Source organism: Euprymna scolopes, chromosome 7 (genome assembly GCF_053919585.1).
Source record: "Euprymna scolopes isolate OS-2025 chromosome 7, ASM5391958v1, whole genome shotgun sequence".
NCBI classification, from domain to species: domain Eukaryota; kingdom Metazoa; phylum Mollusca; class Cephalopoda; order Sepiida; family Sepiolidae; genus Euprymna; species Euprymna scolopes.
The window spans coordinates 134,590,982-134,614,981 of record NC_136488.1 but is presented as its reverse complement, the minus strand read 5'-3'; the positions used below and the strand labels follow the sequence as shown (position 1 = coordinate 134,614,981).

Below are 24,000 nucleotides of genomic sequence, written 5' to 3'. Positions count from 1 at the left end.
AGAGTGGGGTAATTCTGTGGTGAATTTTGGCAGTCCCTCGTGTACCAGTTTTAAAATACTTTGCAATTCTGATAAACAGCCAAGTGGTACACATTAACCAGAAGAGACTTTTCCTAAGCATTCAACATGAAGCTGAAAACTCAGCAGAAACCGGAAGTAAAAAAACACAGAGTCTGGGAATAACCTTGTTTAATAATCTCTTCATTATTGCGCTTCAAATTCCTTGTATTTTTTGTAAGTAAATAAATTTCTTGAAAACTGTAAAAAAACGACACGTAAAAAAATGTATAAGAATAAATGCAAGAAAAAAAAAATCAATTAGAAGTCCGGGACAATTCACTATGAGGGTTTGTTGTCTGATTTACGTTAATATCCTTATAATCGAAGATGGTGTTCTTCCATTCAGCTACAATTAAAATATTGAAACAAATAAGATTTAAATGATTTTATTTTTTATTCAAAAAGTAATCGGCACTTTTTATCTCTCAGCTTTTTTTTTCTGCGGAGCTTCTTTCTAGCGACCATTTTGAATTTTAACGAGAACCTAAAGCCTCACAATTAAAATAGTCAGACGTTTTCTTAGTATAATTATTGATTCTATTCTTATTTGGGCAGAAAAATAAGAAAAAAGGTTTGGATTAAAGTAAGTATAATGTTAATTGAGTTTCTTTATTTTACGATTCTGTAAAGCGTTTTAGTTGCTTATTTAGAATTACATTTAGTCTTAAAAACAAAAACATCAACAAAAAATCTTTATGATGCACTCACGCCTCATGGAACAAATATATTTTATTCCAAAATCATATAAATTCATGTAGTTTTTTTGTTACTTGTACAGTTTAGGCAAGACATTAAAAAAAATGAAAATATCGAAAAAAAAGTTATATTGTACGTATCTGTTTTGGACTGAAGATCTCCGAAAAAAATTTTCATTTAATTTGATCGATTTTTTTTAAAATTTTTTTTTTTTAATTTTATTTACAGCGGAAAAACACGTTTTTATGAGAGCGCGTTGAAGACAGACATCTTGTGTTTTTTTTTTTTTTTTTTTTTTAAATTTTGTTTGAATTTTATAAACGTAACGGGGAGATAACTCCATGTAAAACGCTGGATACACCCTCCAGTCCGCCACATCTTTAATTCCAGCTTTTCTTCCGAAAAATCGAACATTTTGCTTGGTATCATAACAAATTGTTTTTTCGCTGTAAAAAAAAAAAAAAAAAAAAAACAACAACAAAAAAAAAAAAAACTACTTGATGAAATTAAGTGAATTTTTTTTCTGAGAACATCGTTCCATAACGGATATGGGCAATATAACCTTGTTTTCGATATTTTCATTTTTTAATGTGTTGACTAAACTGTACAAGTACCGTTTTTTTAATGAATAAAATTACATTTTATAGGGAAGCGAAAAGGAGACTAGGAGGGCCCATATTGATTTAGCAATACACATGAAAAAATTAAAATGGCTTAAAATATTTAAATGTTGATATATATAGAAAGAGCTTGATGAGCTAAGAAAGAATCTTTTTAAATTTTTTAAAATCCAATAAAAATTAAGGAAATTATGACTATTTTTGTACCTCACACGCTTGGATATTTTTGCCTCGTTTAAGACCCTATGCATTTTGTCACATTTTTACACTACTTTTTCAGTAAAAATTCTATATCTTTGTTAAAACAGAAGATTAAGCAAAGAAATTTACCATAGAAATGTATTTTTGTGCTAGGAATTAGAACATGTTACTAACATTTCCAGAAATTAATGGTTTCCAAATAATCTGCAGTAAATGCACATAAATATGCTGCAATTCCTTAAAAACGCCATGTATCCATTAAAAGAAAAGAAGTTAGAGAACTCAAAGCTGAATTATAAGGCATTTTATGTACAAATAACCGAAATCGAAATCAAGGACTGTTTAAAGATGAATATATTGCAATATTTCTTTGGTAGATTAATACCTCCGTTATCCCCCCCCCCATCTGACCACTTCTCCAAAATATGTGATTTTACCTTTGTAGGCATTTACGTGTGAATAACTTTAAAAACTTTAATGAAAAATAAACAAGTATTATTTTAGAATTTAATGTAAAATGATTCCCCATTCTCAGCCATTCTAGCGTTTTAGGGCAGTTAATCATTTTTTTCTCTTGGAGATAAATCCTGTGCACCTTTTTTTTCTAAAGACGATTATGTGTAGTTTTAAGAGAGTCTTTGTGCAATTATGAGACGGTGGGGAGGTCGCCACTCTAACTTTGGGTTAATGATAGAGCTAAGGAAAATTATGTGTGAACACTCTGAAGACTTGATAGAAACAAAACAAAAACAATTTTAGAATTTAGAGTGGTTAGTTTCACAAAAATGTATTGTAAAATAATTCACCATTTCGAGACTATTCTAGCGTTTCAGGACAGTTGACCAATTTATTTTTTGTGGTTGATAAATACTGCACCTTTCATTAAAGAAGGATCTGTTTTTTTCTGTTTTTTTTACACTTATATGTAACTTACTAAGGAACTTTGGTGAGGAGCTTGCCACTAGGAATTAACGTTATTGTTAGGGCTAAAGAAGGTTTTAGGAGGAGGAGGAGGAGGAGGAGGCTTGCCACTCGTATTTAGGTTGGAGGTAGGATTAAGGGATTTTTTAAGATGGCGTTTGACACCCATATTTACAGTTAGTGGGTCATAATTATTCACTTTTTAAAATGTTATGCCTTAGATATTGGACATCAAATTACTCTTAAATATGTAAACTTACATAAATGAGGGGTGTGAAACTTAAGCAGAATTATGACAAATAGACAAAAATAAATTTCATTTAAAACTAGTGACGTCACTAACAGAAAATATAACATTTGGAAAACTTATTAAGTATTTTTTGCCCACTTATTTAATATAAAAAAAAACACATTTTGCTAAAGCTAACAAATCGTTCATAAAGTTTTGATAAATTTGTTTTTTTTTTCAATTACATTTCTTGTCTGAGTGACACATTATTTTGTTAAACTTTCCACTTTAAGACGTTTTTTATTTCTCTACCTGGACTTCGGGCCAAGATCACAGTGTAGTATTCTGATGTTACACTTCATCTTTTCTGTCCTCTGTCAGTGAAGGAGAAGTCCTTCATGACCGGGACAATTTTTATGTTTGTTTCTATTCAGATTGACCCTTTTTGGGAAGCTGGATTTTCCTCACATTAAAAACTGACCTTGTGTCTAACTGTCCTCGTGGGGAGGCATAGAAAATAGAAACTTAACTAGAAACTGAGCACCTCCTACAAATATTTAAATACTGATTTTGCATTCTTTTTATATATAATTGGGTAGATTAGTGTCCATTTCATTATAATCCGCTAAAAAAAATTGTAAAAATGATGAAGAAATATATTGGGGGAGGGGGGATGTACTAATCGCACATGTGAAGCAAAAAAAAAAGTCATATTTTACATTTTTTTTTTTTAAATCATGATACCTGGAAAAAATCGTTCTTTTTTAAAAATGTATATAAAAACGATCTGTAGGAGCAGCAGTAGTAGCAACATTAATATCAGTAATACTATCGCTAATATTAATGCTGCTGCTGCTGCTTCTACAGATCGTTTTTATATACATTTTTAAAAAAGAACGATTTTTTCCAGGTGTCATGATTTAAAAAAAACAAAAAACGAAAATGTGAAATATGATTTTTTTTGCTTCATATGTGCGAGCAGTACATCTCCCCTCCCCCAATATATTTTTTTCGTCTTTTTTACAATTTTTTTTTTCAGTGGATTATTTTTATTTTCTCAGTACCACAAGAGAAAGCAGGTTAAAATTTAATTTTTAACGGATAAATATAATAAAAAGATTAATTTATTTAACAGTGGGTGTCCAAAGAAATTAAAAAAAAAAAATGTTTTCCATACTTGTCATGTTGAAGTCTTTTTTTAACACAACAAAAAAATGAGTTGTCTAAAGAATTTCAGGCACCCGAATCTATTAAAAGTGATATCTCTTCTAGTTAATTTCCAAATTTCATCACAAAGTTCTTAAGAGAAACATAGTACAACCATTTAGAAATCACGGAGGAGGGGATCATTACAAAAAAACGCCATTTTATGATGTTAACATTTTTATCATTTTATTTGTTTAAAACTCTTAAAATATATAATGTACATTATTATTTATTAATTAATTTGAAAGTATATTCATTTTTTAACAAAACGGTGGTAGTTTGAAAACTTAAGATGCTTTGGTTTTTAAAATATGACGATTTTAGCAGAACCCCCTTGAAATCCATAATTATCCAAAGCGTTTTATCTTCCATGTGTATTGCTAATTGATTTGAATTTGATCAAAATTCAAGGGCGACAATTCAATCCGACTACATGTTTTGGTATCTGTGCTTAAAATAACATTCAGTTTTTTCTAGGTATATCTTTTTACTATTATTTACCTTAACTTCACATTTGTACACAATTTCAGAATTTAATCAATTGCCCTCCAATGGACATTTGTTATGTACTCTACAGTTACATTTTTTCTCGGTATTTAATTCACCTCATTTAATTCTATTATTATTCACTATTTTGCCATTATTTGTACTCATAGTTTTACTTAGATTGGAAGTGGTTGAGAATGAAAGCTTAACTGTGTTCTTATTAATTATTTTACTTAATCTATTAGCTGAGGGCAAGTTCTTATCAATTATTTTGTAAAATTCTTTAGGGATATTATTTTGTATATGTTCACTGAAAGAAGGATTAAACCAGATTTGCTCTTTGCACACACACACACACACACACACACACACACACATATATATATATATATATATATATAACAAATGTTACCAAAGGTAAGATAAGTTACTTTTCTTTTTGGATATATTTCTACCTGTAATTTGTTAATTTTTGATTTTTGAACGATTATCAAAGCTTTCATGCGATATTTATTGGCAGCCATATTGATTTTTCATTTGAACTAAACTAAAAAGGTTTTGTTTTCTGATTTTTTTAAGCTGCTTTTTTTCAAATTTTAACCTTTGTAAGAAAATATAAGGTCGGAGTAAAACTTTTCTGTTGGGGGAATTTTACCCATTCTGGGCCCATTCTTGTATATAAAAATGACCCACTACTTTTTAAAATATAATAAATAAGGAAACTAATAAATTGTAAAATATTTCAAAGTCTTTGATATTTTTAAGATAATACATTTCTACAAGACTTTATTTACAAGATAAACTGTAAATGTGTTTGTTGAAATATTTGGTTCTTGTTCAGAATTCAACCTAATTGCAAAAAAAGAACCCCTAAGAAATCAAATTTTATGCGGAACCGAGGATGATGTTTGTAATATTTAATAAATAAAGAGAGATAACTCAATTTCAACTACCAAGAGATAAATAGTGATCAAAAGCAGCCTTGTAAGGCCTACAAATTACTATTACTTGCCAAATATCATAAAAAATGATTTCTATATAAATATTGATCAATTTACGTGATTTTTTTGGAATATGACACTTTCGATATCATGAGGATATTTTTTTTTGTATTTTAAAAAATTATGTTGACTTTTGGTCAGCAATCAAGTGCAAATATGATTTGCTGATTTATTGAAACTTATGGCCTTCCTTATCTCCAAAGAAATGAAATGAGGAAGCATACTAGAAGCTTATTACATGGCTCACAAGCAAAACTGGTAAATGATAAGAAAGACGTATGTGACACATATATCAACTTTATCATTTTTATTTCAAAACCAAATCTGAATCAACACTTTGGTTGCACTTCCAACTACAGTAGAACCCCAAGATATGGTGGCCCTAGGATATGGTTTTTCACATTACGATGTGAAATACAATGTTTTTCTGGCCCCTGGTTACAATAATTTGCCTCACTTTACAGTGATATTTATAATGTTATTTGATTATATATATGTGTATTATATACTATATGGTATTTTGTTACTAATTTTTAATACCGTATCCTGGGGTTCTACTGTAATTACTCACAAAATAGAGATTTGATCCAACCCACATGCTGAGAATTTGAACAGCATATCATCAATTCAACACATGGATGTAAAAAAAAAAACATTATTGTAGGCTGATCGACTTGCTGGAGTTTGCTTGTTTAGATAGGTGATCTAAAAACATTTCAGGTGAAAACATTATTACAAACTTAGGTGTCATGTAAAAATTAGTATAAATTCAAACACTTACAAAAAAGGATCCAGTAGAACATGTGTTAGATGTGTTAGTAGTCCATTGTGTTTGAAGAGGACATTTTATTTTGGAAACTTATCAATGTTTTCAGAGGTGGCTGTACAACCCAAAACTGGAGATACAGGATCTGAAACAATAGCAGTATCAAAAGTCTGCAGTTTATATCCCTGTTGTTGATTCGCTGTGTCACTGATCTCTGGTGGCAGTGAGCTTCTGGGGGCAAACACCTTCAAATGTGACAGTAGCTTTGTTCACAGTGGTTTGCCAATTAGATTGATCACTGGCACAGTCTTTCAATTCCTTTGTTGCAAGTTTACACCACTGTAGATTAGTATTGACTGTGACCTTGTAGCATTTTTTAGGGCAACCCTAGTTTCCCTTCCCGTTCTGAAGTTCTTCATACAACTAACACATTAGTATTCTTCCATGTGAATAACATGACCTACCCTGCAAAGTTGGACCGTGATGAGCATACATTCTATGTTTGATGATTTGGCTTGAGATTAGTAATGCGATCCTGTCAACAGATTCCAAGAATGATGTGGGTATGAAAAGGAGACTAACCTTAGCTATTGACGTAAGAAGGTTCCTTTGTGTCTGGCATGCAGGGTAGTAATTGATCTGAAGGAAGAAACACTGCAAATGGTGAGGCAATTTTATGGGAAACGTGATCTTGTAGCTGTGATAATTGACAAGATGTGAGCTTAGCTGTATATAAATTAGTTGGCATTCACTGGCATAAAGGTGATGGCCGGAGACCACTTAGGAGATGGTGTGTAGTGAACTACGAGGCAGTGTTGTTATTGCATGCAAAGATCAGTGGAGTGTTGAGGCAATTGTTTCTGTAACGAATTTGTGAGGAGTGGGTTTTCATTCTTTGTCTTTCTTTATGGAAGCCTGGACTTTTAGGTGTTGTTGTCTTCACCGGAAACAGTCCTTCTTACCGAGAATTGAGACATTTTGTATCTACTATAAAGTGATTCCATCAAAATATTCAGCTACGGAATTGCTTTGAGCAACCTGCCTTGAAGCTGAGGAGTCTCTCTCTCTCTCTTCTGGAGGTGGGCAGTGCCGGGCCAACCCATCCTCTTCCTATTGTTTGTTCGTGACTTTTACATTCAGATGGAACATATAGCATGCATGTGGAATTTCTCTAAATTTTTATGTATTTACAGTACACCGTCTAAGTTTCACATCCGTAAGGGAGGGGAGAACCACTGCATTGTACTCTTTCAGTTTTATACTCAAGCATATATTATGCTGACTGAGCACTGTTTCTAAAGCTTGGCTAGCTTTGCTGATCAGTGCATCGATTTCTATGTCTAAGGAGCATCGGGTTAGGGTTCTTAGATATTAAAAGTGTTCAACATTCCTTATCTGAGTGTTGTCGATAGTGGCTTGTTTCTGGTGCAGGTTGATGAAGCACAGTTTTATTAAAGCTAAACAGTCTGAAGGCTTCTGAAAAGCGGTTTAACATCAGTTGCGGATTGGATTCAGCATATGCTACTGAAGCACAGCCACTGGCAAAGAACTTCTTGGATGAGGTCTAGAAGATGCTTGGTCTTAGCATTTAGCTGGCATAGGTAAAAAATAGAACCATCCAGACCTTTTTCTCCCGGTGTTTCACTGCATGAGATAGAAGATGTTGAAGAGTACTGGTGCTAATACACAGCCTTACTTTACTCCATTACTGATCTCAAAAGTCTCAGACTCTATCAAGTTATAGACAACTTGTCCAGCCATGCCATCATGGAAGAACGTAATTATTAAAATAAATTTTGGTGGACATCCAATATGTCTAAGCACTGCCCAAAGGGCTTCCCTGCTCATTATCAAAAGCCTTAGTAAGATCAAGGAAGACAAAGGCATGTTCTATTCCATGTACTTCTATCGATGTTGCTTCTCCCTGATCTAAAATCTCACTGTGCCTCTAGCAAGTTCTTTTCAGAGACAGTAATGAGTTGATTACTAATGACTCTACCAAATAAGTTTCTGGTGATGGAAAGAAGTTGCATACCTCTAGTTTCTGCAATTATTTTTGCTACTTTTTTTTCATGCTGGGAAATGATCAAGGCACCTCAAAAATTGTCTGACATTTTTTCTGCCTCTCAGATGCTTTGCCATAGATTTTGAAAGGGTTCTAATGCATTTGGGCCTGCCCTGCCGCCTTATTGATTTCAGTAAGTATTCTGCTATTTTGCCTAAGTTTGTTTGGATGATTCCTTGATTTCCATCATTTTTGGTAGCTCAGAAAGGATATCCTGAATCAGTTGCTGAGAGATCTGATAGTCCCTACAGTTTGACTGGAAATGGCACGTTGCACAGATTGCTAAAGTGTTCTTGCCAACAAAACCTTTCTTGGTTTTGATCAGAATTGAGTCATCAGAAGATAGTAAGGCATAGTATCCTGAAATTGAAGGTCCATACATTGTCTTTAGTGAATGGAAAAATTTCTTGGCATTGTGTGTATCAGCATAGTGCTTTAGATGCTTTTCCTTTTGTCTTGCATTTTATGTAATCGGATTGTGCTTCAGTCTGCAGAGATTTGAAAGCTTTACCATTCAATACAGAAGAACGATTGTTCTGCCATTAAATATAGGGCATATTCTTTGTCTTGAGGGCTTCCTTGTTTTGTTCATCATTCTAGTCAAACTACTCTTCATAAACTCTTGCCTTTTTCCCCCAAGAACCTCCTTTGTGGAGAAAGAAGTGGCTTACCATTAAAGCGGCTGCGCGTTTGTGGACATCCTGGCATCAAGCAGACACTGTACTTTGTCAAGATGATTGATCCAGGAGTAGAAAAAAAAGATATCCGGACAGTGGTGGAAAGTTGCGAGGCCTGCCAATTCATCGACCCAGCTCCAGCACGATGGAAGAAAGGGGAAGTGTGTGGTAAGTGGCAGAGAGTGGGCATGGACATCACCCACTATGGTGGCAACCACTTCCTTACCCTCATCGATTGTGAGCCTACACGTTTCGCGGTCTGATGCTTAAATGCGCTTATGTGCCTTCTGGCAATGGTATAGCTGAGAGAAGCCATCACAGCATCAAAACAATTGCAGCCAGGAAGCAGTGCACCATCGCAGAAGCTGTGTACTGGTATAATCTCATGCCAAAGAATGGTGTCTCTCCAGGAGCGGTGCCTGCAAACACAATCTATCAGTACCATGTCCAAGAAAAAGGAATCCATCCCGATACAACTGTGTCCACTGGGATAGAACGGAATCGATATGCCAAAGGGGATGCTGTCTGGGTGAAGCCGCCAGGAAACCGATGTACTGACAAGTATATACAGGGCACAGTGACCGATATGGTGAGTTAGCAGTGTGTCCAGGTTGATGGCGTACCCCGTCATGTTATGAACCTACGGCCGGCGACACGTACCACCTCCAGTTGATGATGAGAGTGATTCTGACTCTGAGACGAGTGGGCCATCGCTTTGGTTTGCACCATCCCTATCAAGCAGTGACTCTGATATCAGTAGCCTCCATGGAGATGAAGCCTTCCCCGACCATCAGGTGGTGGATGAAAGCGCACGCGAAGACGAGAGCAGTACTGTCCCCCTTCGCAGAAGCACCTGACGGCGGTGATCACCCCCCCCCCCTGCCGTCTCTGTGATCATAAGATCAGAGGGGAGTGTGGAGAAAGAAGTGGCTTACCATTAAAGTGGCTGTGCATTTATGCCTGCAGAGCACAAATTGAGAATCAAGATGGCACCCGCCTGCTTTTATGTGGAAAAAAGTCTCGTGGAATCTCGGAGAATTTCATACCCTGGTTCCATAAATAACGAGGAAAGGAAAGCAGGAGGACAGACGATTTTTAGTCACTAAAGCGAACGGACGTTTGTAAAAGAAGAGGTAGAAGAAAAGAGTGTGGTGAACGAAACAAACAATGACTCGGTTGAAAGTAGAGTTTTAATGAACACATCCTTAGCAGTCTCAGAAACAGTCTCCTTGAAAAAGTACCATTTTACATTACCATCCACCAAGAAAAGACCTATTTGAAGTTTGTTGTCAAACTGCTGCTCGACATTAAAAGTTAGGCTGGATCTTTTAGCCGAGCAATGTTTAATGAGGCTCTAAAGGTCTTCGGCTTTTTTCTGTGGGATGGTGATGTATGCAGAATTAATATGGTCCTGACAAGTCTGTGTTCTGTCCAGCATTCAGCACTTTCATGATGTGTGCCATCCATACATCACTGATGTCGTATTTACATATTATGATGAAGTCTATCATGTGACAGTATTTTAATCTCTGATAAATCCATCTGATTTTATATTTTTCCTGAAGTAGGTGTTAGTAATGCAGAGGCTGTGTTCTGCATATTTGTTAAGGAGCAGCAGTCCGTTGTTGTTGACCGTATCTTCCGAGAACTCCTTCCTAGATTTTGTAGTTACTTTTCTCTCTTGCATTGAAATCCCCAAGGATTATCAGTTTGTCATTCTGAGAAAGGAATGTGATGACATTATCTAACTAGTCACAGAATTGTTCATTTGTCTCATCAAGTCTAGTGAGGGTAGGAGCATACACACTGATTATACTAAGATGTCTTGATTTGCTCAGAATATGTACATCTTTATTAGATATTTAATGATTCCAATTTGAATTGCTGAGATGTTTTATTGAGCGGTGTTATTCTGATGGCAAACCCTATGCTATGTATATCTGTATACTAGGGGTTTCCTTTTCAAAATAAGCGATATCCACCTCCTTTCTCTCTTAACGAACCTTCACCAGTGAGGCTTGTTTTGTTGAGTACTGCAATATCTATTCCATAATGCTGTAACTCATTTGTAACAAATTTTGTCTGTCTTTATGGTCTTAGCATATTACTTCTTTCCAATAGTGTTCGGATATTCTATGCTCCTAAGATTAGTTTGAGTTTTTTTGTTGTTCTGTATTTTTAACCATAATGAGGATGAATCTGTTAACCACGGCAATCTGACCAAACTAGTGTAGTATTGGAAATCCCAGCTTAATTGCTATATAGGTAGTTTTAGAAATCGAAAGTTACATAAGCATATTTTGATTTCCCATCAGTGACTTAGCAGGGTCAGAAGGTTAGGTTTGATAGGCATCAACCTTGAATGACCTAGATATAATGTACCAGAAATTAAGGGGTGACATGGGAATTGTGGTCGTAGGCTTCCGGTTGATGACTACATGGGGAGAGTGGTTCTCGGCAGCAGAGAAAGCAGATGGGAGATTCAACAACCAGGGCCCTAGATGTAGGCTTGCCTTGAATAAAAGCTTCAGTCCATCTTGTTGTTCATTGATTAATCTGTCTGCAGCACCTACTCCGCAGCAAAATGGAGACCATTGTCCAAGAAGGCATCATCTGCTGGCCAAGGCAATCAGGTATGTTCGCATTACATTTGCACATACATGTCTCGGAAACTTCCAAGGCAAAAGAACTGTGGAAGAATAAGAACACACACACCTACACCACATATAACAGTGAACTGTACGTAAGAGCATACACACCCACACACGTATATGTAAGAACAGTGATAAACACACAGACCCATAAAAGTAAATGAAACGTAAAAAGACTCATAAAAGCAATCGTAAAAAGAATCGTAAAAGTAAATTATTATAAACAAACGTATAATAATAATAATAGAGAATAATAAATAATAAGGACACGAACATTTACCGTAACACTAGGAATGGCAAGTATTTGTTTTAGACACCTTTTGTCATCCCCTCCCCCATGTTAGAGTGGGCAGTCGTCTATTAATGCTGCTGAACTTTCCTGTTTCTCTCAAATAAAAGAATAGTTACTTGTCCAGATACCATTTATGTGCACGATTGTGACTATGACTGCCAGTTTGGCCCCACTAGTTGCTTCACCACGTATTCATCACCTGGAATTTAAAAGTGTATGTTTACAGGTCAGTACTGATAATGGGGTTTTTAAAATGGACATGTGCATGAATAATTTCATTGCACAGGAATAAATTGAGGCACCGAGAGGAAGAAGAAGGCCTGTTAACTGAAAAATGTCTGCAGGCAATGTAGGTAAAATTTGTCAGACTGTCAGTGCTATATGAGGGCCATTTGAAAAAGAGCAATAAAACATTTAAAACAAAAAATATATAGTTCGATTAATACTTAAACTGAACTTTATTCAATATAAAATATATCATCTATGTAAAATTAAGTAATTTTAAAGCGATATACAATTTAATACTGATAAAACTGAACTATGGATTTAGGAAACAAGGAATTAAAAGACATTAAACACAAACGAGTAATTTTAAAAGTTAAAAACAATAATTTTAAGAATGAAAACAAACTATAAAATACAACAAATTGAAATCAAACAAATAATTTAAATACAAACGAACAATAAAAGAATAACATTGCTTAATATCCGGAGAACTACTTATTTGCAGAAAATTTAAATGTGATATTTGTTTTCTTTTGTTTTGAAGTAAAGAAAAACGTTAGTTAAAACACAGTTGGAACATTAGTAACTTATCTTGTCTTTGGTAACATTTATCTTCCGCAACATTTATCTTCGGCACAAGATCACAGTGTAATATCTGTTCTGATGCTACACTTCATTTATTCTGTCCTCGGTCAGTGGAGGAGAAATACTTCATGACAGACAATTTTTATTTTATTTTTCTTCCTATCTAGAGTGCTCCTTTTTGGGGAGCTAGATTTTCCTGCATTAAAAACCGACCTTGTTGGTAAGTAAATAATTAAAAAAAAATTTTTTTTGACAAATATTCGCATGTAAAAATTATTTGTTCATAATTCGAAAAAGAAACAATGAAATTTAATGTATAATGTTCACAACTAATTTTATTAATATCTGCATAGTGATTAATTTTCAACCGGATTTGTCTTTAGAAAAGTATATAGAACTTTTAAATATTTGGAAATACTCAATGAAAGTTTTTATTTATTATTAAGAGGACATTTTGAAAAATATTCTCATGTAAAAATTATTTGTTTACAATTTTAAAAGCTAAAACAAAATTAAATTAAATTTTTAACTTTCCTGATAGACATTTTTAGACTTATAAGAAAATAAACAGTTTAAAATATCAACATAATATTTGCTTTATTAGCAGTAAATAGTATTGTTTCTTCAATTTATAATAACAATGTTATCAAACGTTATGAATGTACTTGAATACAATTCTAATTAAATATGCATTTAATTATTAAAAAATAACATTACTATATTTGGTTGGAATAAAATTTTCCCTTCTAATGGCACATATCCAAATTGAGACTTGTTCCTTCTCTTTAAGAAAAGAAAATATATATACTTTACAGCCTTTTGGATAATTTTCCCAGCAATTTGGAACAACACAAGAATAAACCATGTTGGACAGCAAACTGAAAACTGTATAGACGAAACTGCTGCCGATAGGGACAGTTTAGCCTAGATCATATAACTACATGTTGACCTCGTAATGATGTCATGCTGTCATGTTTATTGGCGTGCACTTACTCTTGGTAGCCATGGACAAACTCTCTTGGTCTTGGATGCCTTGATCCAGTGGCACGGATAACTGTTACAACAAGAGACTGTCAGATTACAGTAGATGTACAGGACTACTTAGGATGTGATGACTAGGACAACAGCATATTCTTTTCATTGTTTTGACTCTCGAATGTGTATCCATTGATATTTTATGTTTTTATATAGAGTGATGTGGTTTTCAGTTGTGTCTGTGTCAGATATATACTTAAGAGTCAAAACAATGATAAGAATTTTCTTTTGTCATAGCCATAGTGGTGACCATGCTCTAGAGTGTTCTATGATGCTTGCTGCCACTGCCTTCACAACTTGGAGTCAATCTTGGAGTCAATCTTTGCATGAAAATCGTAGAATTATTTTCATATGCACATTACTATTTACAAACAGTTATAAGTCTTAAATAAATAATAATAAAGTTTCATGTATTGGAGAAAAATGGTTGATCCATATTTACACATTAATATGTTTTCTTTGCTTTTTAATTTAGGGAACATTCTGGACAAGAATCAAAAATGCATACCAATCAATGCACCAAGTTCTGGCAAAATTAAAAGAGCAGATAAAGAAGAAATAATACCAAAATTAATTTGAAACTTTCGTCTCGTGTACTGATCATTGTCATCATCATCATGACCACCATTTCTGATTCTACTAGATCAGCCTATCTGAAGATATTGGCTCCATGATGTAAATGCATCAAATATTGATGTCATTTCCTTTTCCTTTTCCTTTAGCAAAAATCAATCATATTCTGTAAATCAAAAATAAAAACAATATTCTTTCTCCATTATACAATCATTAATATTTATTTGAAGATATAATGAACTTGAAGCATAATCACTTTTATCCAAAATTAGCTAACTATGCATTAAACTACATTAAAAGGATTTGTATGCCATAACAGAAAATAACCAAACTTAACATCAAGATTAAATATTTGAAGATATAAAGAACTTTAAGTATATTTTTTATTCCAAATTACCTAATTAGGGATTGGATACCCCAAAAACATTGATATGCCATAAAACAAAACAGCATAACCAAACATTATAATTAAATATTCGAAGATATAAAGGGTATGAAGAATAACAGCTGCTTTTTTAAAATAATCAGATTCAGCATTTAATAACCTGAAAAGGATTGATATGTAAAAAGAACTAAACATGGGTACAAACACTGGCGAGATATCTTATTCTTGTAAATTACTTGAAAAGATTTGTATTCCATAAAACAAAACAACCAAGCTTAACATCATGAATAAATATTTGACGTTATAAAGAACTTACAGAAAACCAATTAATAATCGGCTTCACTTAATTGCTTACATATGCATCGGGTGAAAATATATTTACAAAGTGCTCAACCCAAAGAGGTGGGGCTTTTTATTTGTCATCCACATACAGTATTGTTTCGTTGTATCACAACTAATCAGTGTGGCTAGACATCGAACCTACAACTGTAGAGTTGACAGTCGGCTATATATATATATACTCCTATAAATTTGTTTCTTTTTGTAAAGAGTACATATGTCATAAAACTAAACAATGAAATGAACTAAATTTGGGCACAAACACTGGTCAGAATACTTATTCTTGTAATGTATGTGTATTCGCATCTAAATGCTATTCCATCTAACAGAACCACATGTGCATGTGCACTGGAGATAAACGTTTCTCTTGTACCATATGTAGATTAGCATTTTTACAAAATCTTTTGTTAAAGAAACACATGAGTGTACACACCTTTTTCTTTTAAATTATTAGATTCGAAATTTAATAACCTGAAAAGCATTGATATCCCAGAAAACTAAAAAAAAACAAACGAACCAAAAATGGTCACAGACACTTATTCTTATAAGGTTTGTGGATACGCATCTAAATGCCAATATTGAATATTTGAAGATATAAAGAACATGAAGGATTACACCTTTTTCTTAAAAATGATCAGTTGACATTTAATAACCTGAAAAAGATAAATATATCATAAAACTAAACCAAATAAATCAAACATGGGCACAAACACTTATTATTGTAATGTAGGTGGATTTGCATCTAAATGCAATTCCACCTTACAGAAACACACATGTGCACCTGCTGAAAATAAACGTTTCTCTTGTCACATATGTAGATCAGCATTTTCACAAAATTCTTCACTAAAGAAACACATGCGTGTACACAGTGGTGAAAAACCATATTATTGTGAAGTATGTGGATCTTCATTTTCACAAGGTTGCTCGTTGAAGAAACACATGCTTACACACACTGGAGAGAAACCTCATTCTTGCCAAATTTGTGGATCTTCATTTTCACAACGTATTTCTTTAACAAAACACATGCGAACACATACTGGAGAAAAACCTTATTCTTGCACATTATGTGGAACTTCGTTTTCTGAGAATTCATCCTTAACGAAACACATGCGTGTACACACTGGCGAAAAACCATATAACTGTGAAGTGTGTGGGATTACATTCTCAGAAAATTCTTCGTTAAGAGTGCACATGCGAAAACACACTGGAGAGAAACCATATTCGTGCGAAGTGTGTGGTTCAGCATTTTCATACAATTCATCATTTAAAATACATATGCGGACGCACACTAAAGAAAAGCCCCACAGCTGTAGGATTTGTGGAGCAGCATTTGCCGAGAAATCTTCGCTGAAAGTACACACTCGAACACACACTGGTGAGAAACCTTGTATTTGTAAGACATGCGGGTCTGCTTTTTCGTGTAATTCTTCATTGAAAATCCACACACAGACGCATGCCATGCAGAAACATGATTCTTGTAAAGCATCTTCCTTCACACATTTTTCTTCGAAAAATCACATGCAAACGCAAACTAAAAAGAAACATTCTTGTACCATATGTGATTGCGTATACTCACAATTGTCTTCATTGAAAAAACATATGACCATACACACTGGAGAAAACCTTCATTGTTGTACAGTTTGTAAATCTGTATTTACAGACAGTTTTTCCTTAAAAAGACATACACGAACACATACAGGAGAAAAACCATATTCTTGTAAAATATGCAATGCTAGATTTTCTCAGAATGCAACTTTAAAAATACACACCCGCACACACACTAAAGAGAAACCATATTCTTGTTTGGTTTGTAAAGCTAAATTTTCAGCAAATTCTACTTTGGCGCAACATATGCAAACTCATAGTGAATTGAGACCTTACTCTTGTGAAATATGTGGAATTTCATTTTCTCGCAATTCTTCTCTGGAGAAACATACAAGAACACACACTGGAGAGAAACCGTATTCTTGTCAGGTGTGTGGATCAGCATTTTCGCAAACTGCTTCTTTAAAAAAACACCTGCGAACACATACTGGAGAGAAGCCATATTTTTGTGAAATATGTGGATCTTCTTTTTCACAGAATTCTTCCTTGAAGAAACACCATCGTACACACACTGGTGAGAAGCCTTATCCTTGTGAATTTTGTGGAACTGCATTTTCACAAAATTGTTCCTTAAAAAAACATATGCGCACACATATTTGAATGCTGTACAGACATTATTTTAAGTGTCTTAGACTTCTTTATACAGAGGTATGTCTGGACAATCTGGCCTCAGGATACTTCACCTGCTTATTTTGAAAAGGAAAACCCTAGTATACAGATATACATAGCGTAGGGTTTGCCATCAGAATTACATTGCTCAATAAAACAACCCAGCAATTCCACTTGGAATCACCAAATGCCTAATAAAGCTGTGCATATTCTGATCAAATCAAGACATCCTAGTATAATCAGTGTGTATGCTCCCACACTCACTAGACTTGATGAGACAAATAAACAATTCTGTGACCAGTTAGATAAGGAAATAAACAAAAAGAAAATCATCAAGCAAAATAAAAAACAACATATTTTCAAATAATGATTAATTCAATTTTAGAATTTTACTTTCTTAATAATAGAAGCACAACCTCAATTTATTACTAATTTCATTTATTTAATAATATTTCATACATTTCAAATTATTCCAAACTTACTGTGTTAGTTTATTTCTAAACCTAACAAAAATACCCTAAATTGACTTTTAATTTATTTCTAGATTTAACAAAAATACCACAAACTGTTTTAATTTATTTGGAGACTTTAATTTATTTAAAAAAAAACGATTGTTCTGAATCAAACTCTTCAAAAACTGAAAATAGAAAACATTCAAATACAGAAATGACAATAATTTCCCAATCTATCATAAGTGATAAATACAGTTAAATATGTTGGTATTATTAGAAAATAAAGAACAAAGAAAGAATTCCCAACTGTTCTCCTTCTTGCAATTCTCAGTATCAAACCTCAGTGCATGTTTGTCAGAACCTCTGACAAACAGACACCCTTCTCTCTGACACAGACTTTTTATTTGAAAAACCGACTGCATCTCATTTCCATATTGGATGGTTAGCTCACGTGACCATCAATCCATATATAGCAAGAGCAGCCAATTTTTCTCATTTATTCCATTTCCTGAAACAGACAGCATGTTGTACAAGGCACGGTTTGTACTACTTTTTACTCACATGCCCCTTCGATCAATAATAGTCTGCCATCAATGCTGAGCATCTTCGTTCATGGTGTGACCGCCATACAGGTTCTTCAGAAACTTCAATCTCCACTTCCTCTGCTGGCAAGGAAACTGTATGTGTCTAGGATGTGACATGGCATTCCATAGCTGCCGCTTTGATTTTATTCTTCAGTTATAGTACCTCTTCCTCAGTGGGTTGTACAATGAGAATTGGGTGGTTTCACTGATTTTCGTGTGTTCCTGTTCCACTCTCTCTATTACAGCCAATGAATACTGTCATTCGTATGTAAAAATAGATTGCCGTAGCACTGACTTTTTATCTAGGCCAGTCGTCAGTACCATATACCAAAATATAGCTTCTTGGGGCGAAATTTGGCTTCTCAATGCCACACCAATTTATTACCACTTGGGAGGTATACAGCTCTAAAATATAGCCTAGCGTTCCACTTTGCATATAAGTCTATAAAAACTTCTGAGCGGGAACATACCATTATTGATCAACACCACAGGTCAATTAATTGACATTCTCTACATTGTTCCACCACCTCTAGTACATCTTGCGTTGTGATGTGTGGGTTCACTTTTTTTGCCAGGTATAAAATCTGTTCCTTTCTAAAATTATGCATTTTATGCATGTCTTTTAGGTGCTCTATTGCACAACACACTTGAGCCATATCTTTCTCTTTCCTTAGCCAGGCTTTCTTCACTCTGGCCAGCTCGTCTGCTTTATTTTTATGTGATGGAACCAAGATGACAGTTACCTTCAGTCCAAATTCCTCAGATCAAGTCTCCAAGAGCTCCAAGTTGATGCTTAATAAGCATATCCGCTGCTCCTTTTTCTTGATCCACTTATCACCAGACACCTCCGATTTAATCCCTGACGTCACTGTTGCAGAGTGTGTTCTAACGTCCACTACCTATAGCCCCCACTTTAAAGCCTAATTAATGCCCTTCATCATAGCATTGAGTTCCGCAACATCGATATGTGTGCTATCATTCGTTTTTCATAACCAAGCAGTGTCTTCAACAGTCACCCCTCCTATTTCCAATAATACCTTTCATGCCAGGCTGTCAGAGTCATTTCTTATGGTTCCTTTTTATATACCATTCTCTTTTTATGGGGTCCATTTTTTTCACTTCTGCAATGACTTCTTGTATCATGAGCAGCACTTCTTGATTAATTTCATCCTCCCAACTATCTGTACCCATCTGCCTTTTAATAAAACTGCACACAGTTCGCAACCATCCAACTATAGGGTGATGATCAACCAACTTTCCACGTACAGAGAAAAGCTCTCTCTTGGTCAGGCTATCCTTGGTTTCAGGATCTTGTTTCCTCGTCCAAACATCAACTTTCCTGTCTTATTGCATCATTGTCTTAATCCCAAAGTCATTCCATTTTCTAATGACTTTGCTGTCAATCCATATGTTTGGACATGATCTCTCACCCTCTCCACAGTCACCTCGGTTTCATCCAGCAGTACATCATCGATGTAAGAGCAGGTATCTCTCTTCACCACATCATCTTTGGTCAACAGTCTTAAGAATTGCCATCATGATTTTCAGGGAGGAATTCAGTCTAAATCCTAATCTGATCAAACAATAAACTGGACCTTTATACTCTATCAATTGATACTGTCGTAGCTTTTTGTCTACATGAATTTGGAGGTAGGCTGACTTTAGGTTCACGATTTAGTTGGCTGTTCCATTCTCCTCCAGTCCCTCATGACATCTTCACACATGTCAATTCAATCTTTTGTGACAAGCTATATACTTGTTTTACACCCGGAAATATAACACCAGCCTAACTTTCTTCTTAATAGGTTAGACCACAGCCATGAGTGGCAAAATTCCTTCAACCTTCCTTTACCACAGTATCAATAGTACTTCGCCTATCCACCTCTCAACTTTCTTCTCAAACTGCGACTATATCTTCTGTTGGCGTGCTTTTGTAGCACCTAATCCGATTTATCAACACAGGTAGTTCTGTTATTCATTGCTACTCTATCGTCTATTTATCACCATCAATGTAGGCTCACGTCTTCATCCTCAATCAGACATGGCCTGGGTTTTGACGGTTGGATGGTATTGCTCCTGGTTGCACTTATTGTAATTCTTGGTGCACTTTGATTGCCAAGATTCACCTGGCCTTTAGCAATGGTAGCGCCTCCCAATTGTTCTATCAGATCCAGGCCCAGTACCATGTCAATTCCTGCAATAAGCTTATTCAGTACAATCAGTTTTAGATGCAGTGGCATATTCCAAACATCGGCCTCTCCACAACATTTCACTTCTCTGCCATCTACTGCTCTAATGTTGCTGGTTTCATTCCAAGAGTTGGTAACATTTGTAGTAACAAGCGTTATTGCACATCCAGTGTCGACAAAAGGCTTTCTTCCCATTAATAGTGATCACTATCAGTGGCAACAAACTTTCACACCCTTTCCAGTATAAAAGGAGTGACTACTGGCGCAATAGCACCCGTTTCCTTTTAGCAAAGAGCAATTCTTGCTAATGTGCTCCACCTAAGCACACCAAAAACAGATAATGTCTGGCCGTAGCTCCCTGCAGTCTCTCATCAGGTGGGGTCCTTTACATCTGAAGCTTGTAGCAGTACATCTACGATTTTGTTTCATTAATGTTGACTCCTCTCTGCTTTGATTGTTTGCCGCAGAAGCTTCAACTGCCCCCAGTTCACTGAGCTGTTTTGACAGCACTCTAGCATGTCCTAAAATCTCCTCCACCTCCATGGTTTCAAGTCGTTGCAGTTTCTATAGAGATGCGGTCAGGGAAACCACTCATGGAAGCCAGTCTTCTCAAGGCTGTGCCCTGCATATCCATCTCTGCTGCATAAACACCCAACGGTTCTTCAGTTCAAGTAATTCTTTTGAGTTTATTATAAGCCTCAAATGTTCTCTCTGAAAATGCGATCTTTAATTGGTTCTCAATACTCTCAGCAATGGTTTGATCTGTTTCTCCCATTTCTAGATAGACTGTTGGAGCATTTCATTCCAAATATATTGGAATAAATGTGGCTATGTCTTCAATCTTCTGCAACTTTGCCATCAACATCAACTTGTTAAACCACACGACCATATCGCCTTCTCAAGTAAATGACCTCAAGATATCGCTGCTTAACCCTACTCGTTCGCTCATTTTCGTCGTTGTGCCAAAATAGCTTGCAGTTAAATATGTTAGTACTATTAGAAAGTAAAGCTCAAAGAAAGAATTCCCAATTGTTCTCCTTGCAATTCTCGGTATCAAATCTCAGCTTACGTCTGTCAGAACTTATTTCTGCCAAAACACCCCCCTCTCTCTGACACACAGCTTTTTTATTTGAAAAACCGATTGTATTTCATTCGCACATTTTCCCCAACTCTTCCCCAACCAGTCCAAAAATAGCAGGAGCGGCCATTTTTTTTCTCATTTATCCCTTTCCTGAAACGGACGGTATGTTGTATAAGGTCAGATTTGGACTATATTTAATAACAAGAAGGATGCTGGAAAGAAAAGAATAATAACTACTAAATTTGTAGTAGTTACAACAAATACGGCACCACAAACTAACCTCGACTGAAACATTTTCTAACTTGAATGCTTAGAATTTAGATTGGTTCCCTATATCGGGATATTTTTTTTTTTTACATAGGCATCACCACATTATCAAGGCCAAGAGGCCACTTAAGGATAAGGGTTAAAGAGTGTACAGTAGAAATTGGACAATATAGTAATCATTAGTAATGAAAATTTGGTAAATTTGATAACTTATATGGAACATCTCATCAAGAACTTATTTACGTTAGACTTGAAGACAACCATATTGTAGTCAGCCGGAAAGCAGGAAAACGGAAGACAATTCCACAGGCGTGCAGTTCTAAGAAAGAAGCTTTGTTCATAGAATCTACGTTTAGGTTTAGGCACAGATAAAAAGTGGGGGGAATTATTGATAGTGTTTACAGCTAGACGAGTGTTTCTTGTGAAAGTTTTGCGAGGGGGGACCATAGATGTCGAACACTTTCCATGAAAATAGCGATACATCAGAGACAACCTCGCAACATCTCTTCTGTGAGATAGAGGTTGCAGGGAAGAGAAATAATTTTCTCATGTTAGTTCTAGAAGTTTATGTTTTTCATGTTTTTTTTTTAGCGACAAGGGTTCCAAACTACAGAACCCGACAACAGAACAATGAAACCCCTCCTTATTGGCATTTAAACAAAGCCTGTCATTACCCATAGGTTATGGGCATTGCATTTAACTTACCAAGATGCCGACACTTCGCCACATGGAAAAACTTAATAAGCCCAATTATAATATAAACTCTGCTAGTCTTAGTAACTAACACTGACGAAATTTTGGGGTTGTCACCAAAATCCGCTTTTTAGGGTAACAAAATAAAGGGGGGGGAAGTAAAAAATAAACAAGCAAAGTAAAGAAAAATGAGCAAATGAAATAACGACCCGAAATGAATTTAAAATGATCCGAATTTATTTAAAGAAAATAGTCATGGTTGCTTATATTTTCCTAAACTCGGGTTTTAAAAACCTGTAAGTAACATGAAATAAAAAATAAAACAAACATTCAGTCAATATCAAATAGTAACGGCCCTACACTCTCAACCATCTTTTCTGCTGCTACTGAGTCGGGGTTTAAAGTATCCACTAATTTTTTTCTGAAAGGTCATAAACTGAAAGCCTTAATCGACAGTGGAAGTACTGATAGTAGCTTTATAAGCCACAATGTTGCCAAAAGACTTACGCTGAAGCAACACAGAAGATCAGGATCAATTCGTATGGCTGCAGAAGCACAGACCACAAAAATTATAGAATATTGTGTTGTGGACTTCAACCTTCTTGGATGTGACGGAATTTTGGGGTTGTCACCAAAATCCGCTTTTTAGGGTACCAAATTAATGGGAAAAAACGGGGGAAAATAAACAAGCAAAGTAAAGAATAATGAGCAAATGAAATAACGACCCGAAATGAGTTTAAAATGATCCGAATTTATTTAAAGAAAATAAAATATTACGGTTGCTTATATTTTCCTAAACTCAAGTAAGTAACATGAAATAAAAAATAAAACAAACACAAAACAAATCTTACTTGACAGAAAGGCTGAAATAAAAGCACATAAAAAATAGAAAATATTCTTTTTTCAGTTTCTCAAATTCAGTCTTTCAACAAAAAGTTCTTTTCTTTTTTTTTTTCTGAAAAGAAAAACACGCAGGTTGCAAGGTTCTTTTAACGTTCTTTTCTTTTTTTCTGTCTTTTTATTGTCTCTTTTTTTAAACAAACAAAACCTTCAAAAGGTGTAAAAGAAAGTTTTCTTAAAAAGGGGGCTTCTTATTCTTTCTATCCCTCTCTCCGAGTGGGTTGGTATTTCTTTTTCTTCTCCGAAATAATTTTCGTTTTCTCTGAAAAGTGTTGTCTTGCTATTTCTTCATCCGTTTGAAAGGGGGGCAAAGAAATAAATCACTGTTTACGAGTCTCCCGTCCACAATTAGTGACAGGCTCTGTCACTCTTACCTCGGTCTCCTTTCTCTGAAAGGGGTTAACATCTTCAAGAAATGGTGTATTTTGAAATACCAATTTCAATCTCTCAATAAGGCCTTCCACCCTTAAGGACGGTTGAGAATTTTACGTCGCATGTTGCGCCTGACGGAATTCGAAAAAACAGGACTTCACTGTCCGATTCTTCTTTGGAATTTATTTTAAAATGGCGGAAGAAAGTTGATTGGGATTGTCCAGCCAATCAGCGC

General features: G+C 35.0%; 1 long non-coding RNA gene across 1 annotated transcript; it reads left to right on the top strand.

Annotated features, from left to right (window-relative positions):
* Positions 1-532: 532 nt before the first annotated feature.
* Positions 533-17,979, top strand: LOC145279973 (uncharacterized). The gene is made up of 2 exons (XR_013868510.1): positions 533-643; positions 14,192-17,979. It is a non-coding gene; the product is annotated as an uncharacterized LOC145279973 (long non-coding RNA).
* The last annotated feature ends 6,021 nt before the right edge of the window (positions 17,980-24,000 follow it).